Source organism: Oncorhynchus keta, chromosome 18 (genome assembly GCF_023373465.1).
Source record: "Oncorhynchus keta strain PuntledgeMale-10-30-2019 chromosome 18, Oket_V2, whole genome shotgun sequence".
Classification (NCBI taxonomy): Eukaryota; Metazoa; Chordata; class Actinopteri; order Salmoniformes; family Salmonidae; genus Oncorhynchus; species Oncorhynchus keta.
The window spans coordinates 9,262,848-9,276,236 of record NC_068438.1 but is presented as its reverse complement, the minus strand read 5'-3'; the positions used below and the strand labels follow the sequence as shown (position 1 = coordinate 9,276,236).

The following is a 13,389-nucleotide window of genomic DNA, read 5'->3' as shown; positions in this document are numbered from 1 at the left end:
ATGGACTTTACAGTGTCCCAGAACTTTTTTGAGTTTGTGATGCAGGAAGCAAATTTCTGCTTGAAAAAGCTAGCACTAGCTTTTCTAACTGCCTGTGTATATTAGCTTCCCTGAAAAGTTGCATATCACGGGGGCTGTTCGATGCTAATGCAGAACACCATAGGATGTTTTTGTGTTGGTTAAGGGCAGTCAGGCCTGGAGAGAACCAAGGGCTATATCTGTTCCTGGTTCTAAATTTCTTGAATGGGGCATGCTTATTTAAGATGGTGAGCAAGGCTTTTTTAAATAACCAGGCATCCTCTACTGACGGGATGAGATCAATATCCTTCCAGGATACCCCGGTCAGGTCGATTACAAAGGCCTGCTCGCTGAAGTGTTTCACGGAGCGTTTGACATTGAAGAGTGGAGGTCGTTTGACCACTGACCCATTATGGATGTAGGCAATGAAGCAGTGATTGCTGAGATCTTGGTTGAAAACAGCAGAGGTGTATTTACATTTACATTTAAGTCATTTAGCAGACGCTCTTATCCAGAGCGACTTACAAATTGGTGCATTCCCCTTATGACATCCAGTGGAACAGCCACTTTACAATAGTGCATCTAAATATTTTAGGGGGGGGGGGGTGAGAAGGATTACTTATCCTATCCTAGGTATTCCTTAAAGAGGTGGGGTTTCAGGTGTCTCCGGAAGGTGGTGGTTGACTCCGCTGTCCTGGCGTCGTGAGGGAGTTTGTTCCACCATTGGGGGGCCAGAGCAGCGAACAGTTTTGACTGGGCTGAGCGGGAACTGTACTTCCTCAGTGGTAGGGAGGCGAGCAGGCCAGAGGTGGATGAACGCAGTGCCCTTGTTTGGGTGTAGGGCCTGATCAGAGCCTGGAGGTACTGAGGTGCCGTTCCCCTCACAGCTGCGTAGGCAAGCACCATGGTCTTGTAGCGGATTCGAGCTTCAACTGGAAGCCAGTGGAGAGAGCGGAGGAGCGGGGTGACGTGAGAGAACTTGGGAAGGTTGAACACCAGACGGGCTGCGGCGTTCTGGATGAGTTGTAGGGGTTTAATGGCACAGGCAGGGAGCCCAGCCAACAGCGAGTTGCAGTAATCCAGACGGGAGATGACAAGTTCCTGGATTAGGACCTGCGCCGCTTCCTGTGTGAGGCAGGGTCGTACTCTGCGGATGTTGTAGAGCATGAACCTACAGGAACGGGCCACCGCCTTGATGTTAGTTGAGAACGACAGGGTGTTGTCCAGGATCACGCCAAGGTTCTTAGCGCTCTGGGAGGAGGACACAATGGAGTTGTCAACCGTGATGGCGAGATCATGGAACGGGCAGTCCTTCCCGGGAGGAAGAGCAGCTCCGTCTTGCCGAGGTTCAGCTTGAGGTGGTGATCCGTCATCCACACTGATATGTCTGCCAGACATGCAGAGATGCGATTCGCCACCTGGTCATCAGAAGGGGGAAAGGAGAAGATTAATTGTGTGTCGTCTGCATAGCAATGATAGGAGAGACCATGTGAGGTTATGACAGAGCCAAGTGACTTGGTGTATAGCGAGAATAGGAGAGGGCCTAGAACAGAGCCCTGGGGGACACCAGTGGTGAGAGCGCGTGGTGAGGAGACAGATTCTCGCCACGCCACCTGGTAGGAGCGACCTGTCAGGTAGGACGCAAACCAAGCGTGGGCCGCGCCGGAGATGCCCAACTCGGAGAGGGTGGAGAGGAGGATCTGATGGTTCACAGTATCAAAGGCAGAGGGCAAGTTGGTTAGGATGATATCTATGAGGGTGCCCGTGTTTACGGCTTTGGGGTGGTACCTGGCAGGTTCATTTATAATTTGTGTGAGATTGAGGGCATCAAGCTTAGATTGTAGGATTGCTGGGGTGTTAAGCATGTTCCAGTTTAGGTCGCCTAGCAGCACGAGCTCTGAAGATAGATAGGGGGAAATCAGTTCACCTATGGTTTCCAGAGCACAGCTGGGGGCAGAGGGTGGTCTATAGCAGGTGACAACGGTGAGAGACTTGTTTTTAGAGAGGTGGATTTTTAAAAGTAGAAGTTCAAATTGTTTGGGTACAGAACTGATAGTAGGACAGTACTCTTCAGGCTATCTTTGCCGTAGATTGCAACACCGCCCCCTTTGTCCGTTCTATCTTGTCTGAAAATGTTGTAGTTAGGGATGAAAATGTCAGAATTTTTGGTGGTCTTCCTAAGCCAGGATTCAGACACGGCTAGAACATCCAGGTTGGCATAGTGTGCTAAAGCAGTGAATAAAACAAGCTTAGGGAGGAGGCTTCTAATGTTAACATGCATGAAACCAAGGCTATTACGGTTACAGAAGTCATCAAAAGAGAGCGTCTGGGAAATAGGAGTGGAGCTAGGCACTGCAGGGCCTGGATTCACCTCTACATCACCAGAGGAACAGAGGAGGAGTAGGATAAGGGTATGGCTAAAAGCTAAGATAATTGGTGGTCTAGAACGTCTGGAACAGAGAGTAAAAGGAGGTTTCTGGGGGTGATAAAATAGCTTCAACGTATAATGTACAGACAAAGGTATGGTAGGATGTGAATACAGTGGAGGTAAACCTAGGTATTGAGTGATGATGAGAGAGATGTCTCTAGAAACATCATTGAAACCAGATGATGTCATCGCATGTATGGGTGGTGGAACTGAAAGGTTGGATAAGGTATAGTGAACAGGGCTAGAAGCTCTGCAGTGTAATAAGCCAGAACAGCAATGGGCAGAACATAGAAACATAAATAGAGGAGGATTAGGAACAAACAAAACCCCTCGGGCCATTTAGAAGTCTACCTAAGTTAGAGGGTGAAGAAAAAGAGGGGATAACTGTTTGTGGGGTTCCCATGTACTGTAGAAGTGCTAACAGAAAGACCTGCAACAATAGCATTCCAGTTAAGGTATTCCCTTCAAATCGAGACGCGAACGTTCCATAGTGAATAACAGGAGTGGGTGTTTAAAGCGAGCTTTTCATTTTTTGTTGTTGTCTGTTGTCTTATTGTTTTGGTTGATGTCTATGCCGGGTGTTGCCTCAAAAGGTGGTCAGAGATGCTTTATGTATGCTTATCTGACTGGAAGTTGGTGTTACCGATCTTTATCCTGCCATGATCAACTTTCTGTACAACTTAGGGACTCCATAGACTTCAGCCAATTGATGCTGACCTCATTGACAAAATTGGATTTATTGGACCTGAGGGCTTGATCAGGTAATGGGTATGACTTGAATGAAAGGTTATACTGCATGCGTAATTTAAATTAGGAAAGTAATCAACTAACCACCCACAACATGCTTGTCTTGTTTACTTGTATTTTCAAGATGGCAAACAACATAAAAAGGAAATCTCCCTTTGAGACTTTTCCCCGTCTTGATGTCGGTACATAAACACTATTCGTGTCGGAAAATCACAAACAGAATCATTGAAAAAAAGTTTGGAAGATCATTGATAATATTCAAGGACAGATACATTTCATAATCTTCAAAAGTAGAAAACCTTGAACAAGCAAGCATTGACCATTCTCCCTAGATTTTGTGTGTACATATTTTAATACAATCTATTAAATGAAATAAGAAATATTGGTATTTTGGCTCACTGTTAGCACAAATATGTCAGGACTCAGGACACAACAAGGCAGTGGAATAATGAAAATCTATTTCATCCAGGTGCCATAGGGCAATGCCACACACACACACACTTTACTTTGTACTTCAGATAACAATATTTTATCTGCTCAAGACATCCATTTTGTGTCCGTCTACACTTAATCCGGGGGATTCTCATTAAAGAAGTTGCAAGCAAATGTTTATTTACTTTTATTTGATTTATTTTCTACCACTTTTTCTCCTCAATTTTGTGATATCCAATTAGTAGTTACAGTCTTGTCCCATCGCTGCAACTCCTGTACGGACTCGGGAGAGAGAAAGGTCGAGAGCCATGCGTCCTCCGAAACACGACCCCACCAAGCGGCACTGCTTCTTGACACACTGCTCGGTTAACCCAGAAGCCAGCCGCACCAATGTGTCATCGGGAAACCTCTTATAGCTGGCGACCAAAATCAGCGTGCATGCGCCTGGCCGCCACAAGGAGTCGCTAGAGGGCGATGGGACAAGGACATCCCAGTCGGCCAAACCCTCCCCTAACCCGGACGACGCTAGGCCTGTTGTGCGCCGCCTCATGATCAAATCCGGATCGGTAGTGACACCTCTAGCACTTGGGAGGCCCCAAGCCACTGATGTTTACCAAGCCAACCAAAGCATTACAGTAATGTACTCATGGACTCCTTGTAAAGTATAGGAGGTGTGGCATATCCCAGCAACCAGATGCCCCTGCTGGTATAAAATTACATTGCTCTTTAAACCGTGAACCCCTTGGCACCACATTCATGGAGTGCCTGATGTCACAACCCTGTCATTCTGACAGGTGCGTGGGCCAGTACATTGACAGACACACAACACAACTGTTTGTGCCTCTAACAGATGAGCACACAGAGCCATTAGGTGCCAGCCCAATTAACGCTGACACCCCTGACAGAAAGAGCTCTCATTTTACATAACAGGACTCTTACTACAACTGGCGTCCGTGATCCTCTCTGTCAAAGAGAGGAAGACAGAGAGTGTGTTTGAGAGAGACAGGTAATGGAGAGTCAGTGTATGTGCATGTGATTTGCTCAGTCGATGTGTGTCTGTGTAGCCTGTGGTGATCTCTGTGAATATGAACGCATCAAGATGTCCAAGGACCGTAAACATATGTGTATATGCACTGCATGTAACAACTTTCTGACAGCACCTGCTACCAAAGAAGAAGCAATGAGCCATGCTGAACTGTTACCCAGTGCTTTCTTCTCACATGTTCAAAAAGTAAAAGTACTATCATCTTGCTTGCATGTTTTACCAGTAAGAGGCATTGGTAGTGAGGTGATTGTGTTTGGGGATGATGTTAAGGAGACAGCACTGGTCTAAAAAAAAATGATGAACAGTACTCTATGTTACAGCATGACAATGGAAGCCAAGGTTTGTGTTGCATAAACCCCCTACCACTAACAGGAGGGCGGAGAGCGCAGGGTGAAGGAAAACATATGTAACACTCCATCAATACTGTCATTCAGACAAATCTGTGATTGCCTATCAGCAATGTACTGTATGGACACTTTACTCTGAACTAACATCTCTAAACATAAATCATAGTGATCATAACAACTAATCTAATCAAAATGATGCAAGTCAGTGCACAGTTCTCTTTTGTCAGGAATTCATCGTTGCCTCTTGAAGAATAATTCACCTGTAGATATGACTTCTTGCTGCTACTTGCTATAACAACTTGGATACCCAGTTTCGAACACATCACATAACTAAATCTGTAATTAAATCACCACTTTTTTTTACGAGGTCATGTGTTCAATAACCCCTGAACTCACCTCAAACCTCAACAAACGAGCAATAATGTTTTATATGCTTTTTTGTAAAACGCCCCGGAGGTTTCCGTTCTTTGTTGGTTCAAAGATCTTCTCCATATTCAACGCTTGTTCACCACGCCACACAAATAATTGTACAGTCTATGACAGCAAATAGGTAAAACCACACGCGGGCCTCAAACCAAAGACATTTCAGCTTTTTGTCCAACCAATACATTTAAAACGGTTGACCAAGTGATAAAATGATACCAGACTTGCGCCTTCCAATCATTCTGCACTAGAGCTGTCAAGAGCAAAGTCATGGGTAGAGAGCGCTAGTTGTGCGCAGGGCACTGAGATGAAGCCTATCCGCAGCCGGCATGCAAAACCATGATTTGTTATCGCCGACGTATCAACTTTCGACCACTTATCATAATCTTGATGTATCAACAAGCCTACTGGCGTTTGAAAACGTGTCATTTTGAAAATGAAACAAAAATGTAACCATCCCATATCAGATAAATAGGCCTAATGGAAAGGAAAACGAAAAACCCTAATAAGAAAACGAATAACATGTAGCAATATAAAATATTAAGTGCAACATATACAATATAAAGTCTATTCTAATAATATACATATCACTAGGCCTACTACTACTACTAATAATAAGAATAATATAGCCTACAATTTGTAATACATTTTCACTGTGATAATGATCAATATATTTTGTAATTAGGTCGAATATCAATTCCTCCAGGCAAGTCTCCTTTCTGATCATGTTAAATAGTATTGCATATGCCTGGACGCCTGAATTCCCCGAATTGTAATCCTGTTACACATAATTGGGCAAATGATGAACAATTATTAGTAAGTGGCTTATGTGCCTCGCACTGAGCTAAACCACTTAAAAAAATAACACGTTTTAGATAACTCGTGCTCAAAAAGTATCTCACGCATTTCTTTATCAATGCAGACTACAAAATTGCCAATGCAATAGAGACCATTAATACATACTATCACTGAGATTAATACTGAAAGCAGAATCCTACCGTTCGGGGAATCATTTTTTTTTCCAGTTAATTGTCTAGATCCCGTGCGCAAGTGAAATGGCTTTAAACGACAAATACAGAGCGTATTTCAAAATTACAGGGTTGTAGCGGAATCCATAAAGTTTCTAGGACAGAGGCGCCTCCACTGAGATACATGTGAAGCATAAAACCACTCTGCAAGGAATTGAACCAAATTAGCATCCGGTTCGCCCACTGTCTGTCGACTGCGCTGTGAGCTCGGAAACACCGGCGAAACACTAAACACTTGGAAAACTATGTCTGTCGCTGACGCAGTCGAAACAATAGCAAAGCATTTTGCTTTCCCCGCCACTGTTTCGGTAAAAGATGAAGCGATTTGCCTGTATACATTTAAACACACTCAAATGCATAGACCGAGCTATGGATGCAAGGACTGACCATCCATGATATCAAAATTATAGTTTTTAACCATGTTTTGAGGCCATACAGTGTTTGTTGACATATACTTTGTTTACAAACATTGAACAAACAAGCTTATAGTTTGGCTTCTGATGGGTTACAACAGTTGAACTAAACTAGTCTATATCATTCCCTTATAATACCATTAGTGGGACTTGATATCCAACCCCCTTTGTTCAGGGACACATTATTCCATTTCTGTTAGTCATGTATGTGGAACTTATTCAGTTTATGTCTCAGTTGTTGAATCTTGTTATGTTCATACAAATACATTACATTTACATTTAAGTCATTTAGCAGACGCTCTTATCCAGAGCGACTTACAAATTGGTGCATTCAAATATTTACACATGTTAAGTCTGCTGAAAATAAACGCAGTTGACAGTGAGTGGACGTTTATTTTCTTGCTGAGTTTATGTCTCTTAGATTTTAATACTGTATCACCCTGAGAGCAACATTTATTAAAGCTTGGTTATATTTATTAAAGCTTATTAAAGGGAGTTATTCAACTCTTTCCTATGCTAATTTATAATCTGCTCCCTGGACAAACACTATGACTGGAGTCATATCAGCTGTCAGCAGCACCAGCCGCAGCTGCACGAGTAACAAAACAAATCTTTGCCCCTTTAAACGTAGAGCGATGGGTCTAAGAGTATTCATTTTCAAAGCAAAACCATTTGGAAACGACCAAAGATTCACGTGAAGTATTTTTTTTTTATTCATAGTTTATCCGAGAATGACCCTGGATAAAGGATATTTAGAGGTCAAAAGAGAAGAACACTAGACTATTTACTGCTTTGCTAAACCAACAATAATTCAATGAATATTAACTGTGTAAAATGTGCGTGCCAGAATGACACTGTTTGTTGAGCAACCTATTGTTTCGATGTTTGTTTGTGCTCTCATGCACACTTGTCCACACAAAGGTACTGTGACTGTTGATCCATCAAAACCTATATCTCTCCAATCCCACATGACTGCCCAAACTAGACCCAACACACCAGCAACAAACTGGATCAGGGTTACAATGGACAAGAGTGCAGGGTTCAATGTCAACCAGTTGGGAGACTTTCCTCGCACTCCACCCTCACATTCTGGGACATACAGGGAGACCTTAGTGTACTGCTACGGTATTGTATTTATTCTGAAGTTGGACCTCCAACCCTCATGGTAAAAAAAGTGACTAATTTATCCATGAACCTGGCTTGTGAGCATGTGATACGAGCACACAATTGTCATAACACTCCCAACTAGCAAAAGCTACCAATGTGTACTCTGAGAAATATGAGTGACACCCTCTCTTTATCAATGACATCATTCTCTATCCATCTGACTTATTGCCCTGTGTTCTGTCTAAAGCCCTCTACTAGGAAACATGCTTTGTGTGTGACCACCATTATCTCTGACAGCCATTATGAGTCTCAGCACACCTCTGGGAGGACACTGGCTGATTCCCTGATAGGCCGTATCTGCTGTTGTTTTTGAAGTGTGCTTCATTAAGTGATGGATTGCAGCTGCAGGTTCCAGCACCGCTTTGGGGCTTCAACGCTGATTGGGATGTATGGGAGAGAAGGGACCCCCAGGCAATTACGGGTTAACCACCCTGCTAGCTTAGCCCACTGTTGATTCAGTGGTTTGTTTTTCCACATGGTGAAGAATGAAAGACTGAGCTTTGTTTCGTAAGCCATCATTCACCCTGAGCACGAGCCCATTTATCGTCGATAAACAGAACTGATGGGGACTCTCACTCACTCCCAAACAGATCATCCCCAGGGTCATCCCAGGTGGGTCATCCCTATCTCCAGGGTGAGGACTGTGTATGTGAAAATGTTCCAAGGAAGTTGTTGTAAACATGCTACAGTATATGTGTAAAACCATATATTTAAAATGTGAGAAATAAGAGCAGCATGGCTATATTGGGAGAGGAAAGGAGAGAGAAAACATTCTCAAAAAAACATTTTCATTGGTGGGGTGTGAGAATCAATGTTATGGATGGTACAACAGCAGCATGGCTTACTTCCCAAATCCTCGTTCAGCCACCATCTCCAGTTTCAAACAATAGCAACCTTGGGGTGTATCAGGATAAATAGAAACAAACCATTCTAGCAATCCTCAGCACCATGACCATCACAAGGCAAACAGATACTACAGTACCACATCCTGCAGCAGTACAAGGGAAAAGCCAGTCAACAGGAGTCAGACCTGATTTACAGAGCCTCATAAACATCTGAACATCACTCCAAGGGAACCGATACATCACAATTTAGAAGGTTCACCCAGGTCAGAAGAGAGCTGTCAAATTCTTACTTTACAGATTGAAGGAGAAAGGGAACGGGGAAAAGAAGGGAATATTGGTAGGTAGCTCGAGAGAAATAATGAGAGGATTATGATATTATGTACACAGAGAGTTGGATACTGTGACATCGAGTGGGTTATGCATGTAGAAGGAACAAGACCTGCAACAGCAGTCAGAGAGACTATGGTGGCAAAGTCTCTGCCTAAACACACTGTAACAATGGCAGCCCACAGAAGCCCTCTAGGCACAATGCTCAAGTTCAAGCATTTCACAAGATCAAATCAAATCCAATTCTATTGGTCACATACACATGGTTAGCAGATGTTAATGCGAGTGTAGCGAAATGCTTGTGCTTCTAGTTCCAACAGTGCAGTAATATCTAACAAGTAATCTAACAAATTCACAATGACTACCTTATACACACAAATGTAAAGGGGTGAATAAGAATATGTACATATGGATGAGCGATGGTCGTGTGGCATAGGAAAGATGCAGTAGATGGTGTAGAATACAGTATATACATATGAGTAATGTAGGATATGTAGACATGATCAAAGTGCTGTTATTTAAAGTGACTAATGATACCTTTATTAAATACATTTATTACATTTATTAAAGTGGCAAGAGATTTCAGTCTGTATGTTGGCAGCAGCCACTCTATGTTAGTGATGGCTGTTTAACAGTCTGGTGGCATTGAGATAGAAGCTGTTTTCCACTCTCTCGGTCACAGCCTTGATGCACCTGTACTGACCTCGCCTTCTGGATGATATCGGTGTGAACAGGCAGTGGCTCGGGTGGTTGTTGTCCTTGAAGATCTTTTTGGCCTTCCTGTGACATCAGGTGAAGTAGGTGTCCTGGAGGGCAGGTAGTTTACCCCCTATTGATGCATTGTGCAGACCGCACTACCCTCTGGAGAGCCTTGCGGTTGTGGGCGAAGCAGTTGCTGTACCAGGCGGTGATACAGCCTGACAGGATGCTCTCGATTGTGCATCTGTAAAGGTTTGTGAGTGTTTTAAGTGACAAGCCAAATTTATTCAGCCTCCTGAGTTTGAAGAGGCGCTGTTGCGCCTTCTTCACATCGCTGACTGTGTGGATGGACCAGGAGGGTGTTATGGTGTTGAATTCTGAGCTGTATTAACAGCATTCTTACAGTACATAGGTATTCCTCTTGTCCAGATGGGATAGGGCAGTGTGCAGTGTGATGGCGATTGCGTCGTATGTGGACCTATTGGGGCGGTCAGCCATGTGGAGTGGGTCTAGGGTATCAGGTAGGGTGGAGGTGATATGATCCTTGACTCAAAGCACTTCATGATGACAGTGAGTGCTATGCTTCATGATGATAGTGAGTGCTATGGGGTGATAGTTATTTCGTTCAGTTACCTTAGCTTTCTTGGGAACATGAACAATGGGGGCCATCTTGAAGCATGTGGGGACAGCAAACTTGGATATGGAATGATTGAATATGTGCGAAAACACACAAGCCAGCTGGTCTGCACATGCTCTGAGGACGCGGCTAGGGATGTTGTCTGGGCCGGCAGCCTTGCGAGGGTTAACACATTTAAATGTTTTACTCACGTTGGCCATGGTAAAGGAGAGCCCACAGGCTTTGGTAGTGGGCCGTGTCAGTGGCACTGTATTGTCCTCAAAGCGAGCAAAGAAGTTGTTTAATTTGTCTGGGAGCAAGACGTCGGTGTTTGCGACGGGGCTGGGTTTTTTTTGTACTCCTTGATTGACTGTAGACCCTGCCACATACATCATGTGTTTTAGCCTTTGAATTGCGACTCTACTTTGTCTCTATACTGACGCTTTGCTTGTTTGATTGCCTTGAAGAGGAAATAGCTACACTGTTTGTATTTGGTCATGTTTCCAGTCGCCTTGCCATGATTAGAAGCGGTGGTCACACTTTCAGTTTTGTACGAAAACTGCCATCAATCCACGGTTTCTGGTTAGGGAAGGTTTTAATAGTCACAGTGGGTACATCACCAATGAACTTGCTAATAAACTCGCTCACCGAGTCAGCGTATATGTTATTGTCTGAGGCTCCCCGGAACATAACCCAGTCCATGTGATCGAAGCAATCTTGAAGCCTGGAATCATATTGGTCAGACCAGCGTTGGATAGACCTGAGCATGGGTGTTTCCTGTTTTAGTTTCTGTCTTTTGGCTGGCAGCAGCAAAATGTAGTCATGGTCAGATTTGCCGAAGGAAGGGCAGGGGAGGGCTTTGTATGATTTGCGGAAGTTAGAGTAGCAATGGCCCAGAATGCTACCAGCCCGTGTCGTGCATTCGATATACTGATAGAATTTGGAAAATCTTGTTCTCAGATTAGCTTTGTTAAAATCCCCATGCAGCCTCAGGATATGTGGTTTCCAGTTTACCTAGAGTCCAGTGAAGTTCTTTCAGGGCCGTCGAGGTGTCTGCTTGGGGGGCATATACACGGCTGTGACTATAATTGAAGAGAATTCTCTTGGTAGATAATGCGGTCGGCATTTGATTGTAAGGAATTCTAGGTCAGGTGAACAAAAGGACTTGAGTTCCTGTATGTTGTTATGATCACACCATGAGCCGTTAATCATAAGGCATACACCCCCGCCCTTCTTATCAGAGAGTTGTTTGTTTCTGTCGGCGTGATGTGTTACTAAACCTGGTGGCTGTACCGACTCTGACAACATATCCTGAGTGAGCCAAGTTTCCATGAAACAGAGAATGTTACAATCTCTGATGTCTGTCTGGAAGGCAACTTGTGCCCTAATTTCGTCCACCTTGTTGTCTAGAGATTTGATATTGGCGAGTAATATGCTCGGAATGGGAGGATGGTGTTCTCGTCTTCTAAGTCTGACCAGTAGGCCGCTCCGCCTGCCTCTCCCGCGACGACCGCATTGTTTTGGATCGGCCTCTGAGATAAGATCCCATATCCAGGGTGGAGGTCCGAACAAAGGATCCGCTTCTGAAAAGTCGTATTCCTGGTCGTAATGTTGGTAAATTGACGTCGCTTTTATATCTAATAGTTCTTCCCGGCTGTATGTAATAACACGTGAGATTTTCTGGGCTAACAATGTAAGAAATAACACATTAAAAAACAAATTACTGCATAGTTTCCTAAGGACCATCTCATCACAAAAAGATTTGTTTTGTTACTCATGCAGCTGAGGCTGGGCTGCTGACAGCTGATATGACTCCAGTCATAGTGTTTGTCCAGAGAGCAGATTATAAATTAGCATAGGAAAGAGTTGAATAACTCCCTTAAATAAGCTTTAGTAAATATAACCAAGCTTTAATAAATGTTGCTCTAAGGGTGATACCGTATTAAAATCTAAGAGACATAAACTCAGCAAAAAAATAAACGTCCACTCACTGTCAACTGCGTTTATTTTCAGCAAACTTAACATGTGTAAATATTTGTATGAACATAACAAGATTCAACAACTGAGACATAAACTGAATAAGTTCCACATACATGACTAAGAGAAATTGAATAATGTGTCCCTGAACAAAGGGGGTTGGAAATCAAGTACTTAAGTACTGCAGTGCATCTCCTCCTCATGGACTGCAACAGATTTACCCGTTCTTACGTTGAGATGTTACTCCACTCTTCCACCAAGGCACCTGCAAGTTCCCGGACATTTCTTAGGCGAATGGCCTTAGTCATCACCCTCCGATCCAACAGGTCCCAGACGTGCTCAATGGGATTGAGATCCGGGCTCTTCCCTGGTCAGAACACTGACAGTCTTGCAGGAAATCACGCACAGAACAAGCAGTATGGCTGGCGGCATTGTCATGCTGGAGGGTCATGTCAGGATGAGCCTGCAGTAAGGGTACCACATGAGGGAGGAGGATGTCTTCCCTGTAACGCACAGCGTTGAGATTGCCTGCAATGACAACAAGCTCAGTCCGATGATGCTGTGACACACCGCCACAGACCATGACGGACCCTCCACCTCCAAATCGATCCCGCTCCAGAGTACAGGCCTCGGTGTAACGCTCATTCCTTCAATGATAAACATGAATCTGACCATCACTCTCTTCGTCAGTGAAGAGCACTTTTTGCCAATCCTGTCTGGTCCAGCAACGGTGCGTTTGTTCCCATAGTCGACGTTGTTGCCGATGATGTCTGGTGAGGATCTGCCTTACAACAGGCCTACAAGCCCTCAGTCCAGCCTCTCTCGGCCTATTGCGGACAGTCTGAGCACTGATGGAGAGATTGTGCGTTCCTGGTGT

The 13,389-nt window shown here is 44.1% G+C and overlaps 1 protein-coding gene across 1 annotated transcript in view; it reads right to left on the bottom strand.

The window, feature by feature from the left end:
* The window catches only part of LOC118397191 (glucagon receptor-like), a 29,433-nt gene extending 22,744 nt beyond the window's left edge, over nt 1-6,689 (bottom strand). The window contains exon 1 of the mRNA XM_035791716.2: nt 6,439-6,689. The gene's annotated coding sequence lies outside the window, so the exon portion shown is untranslated. The remainder of the gene's footprint in view (nt 1-6,438) is intronic.
* Between the last annotated feature and the right edge of the window lie 6,700 nt (nt 6,690-13,389).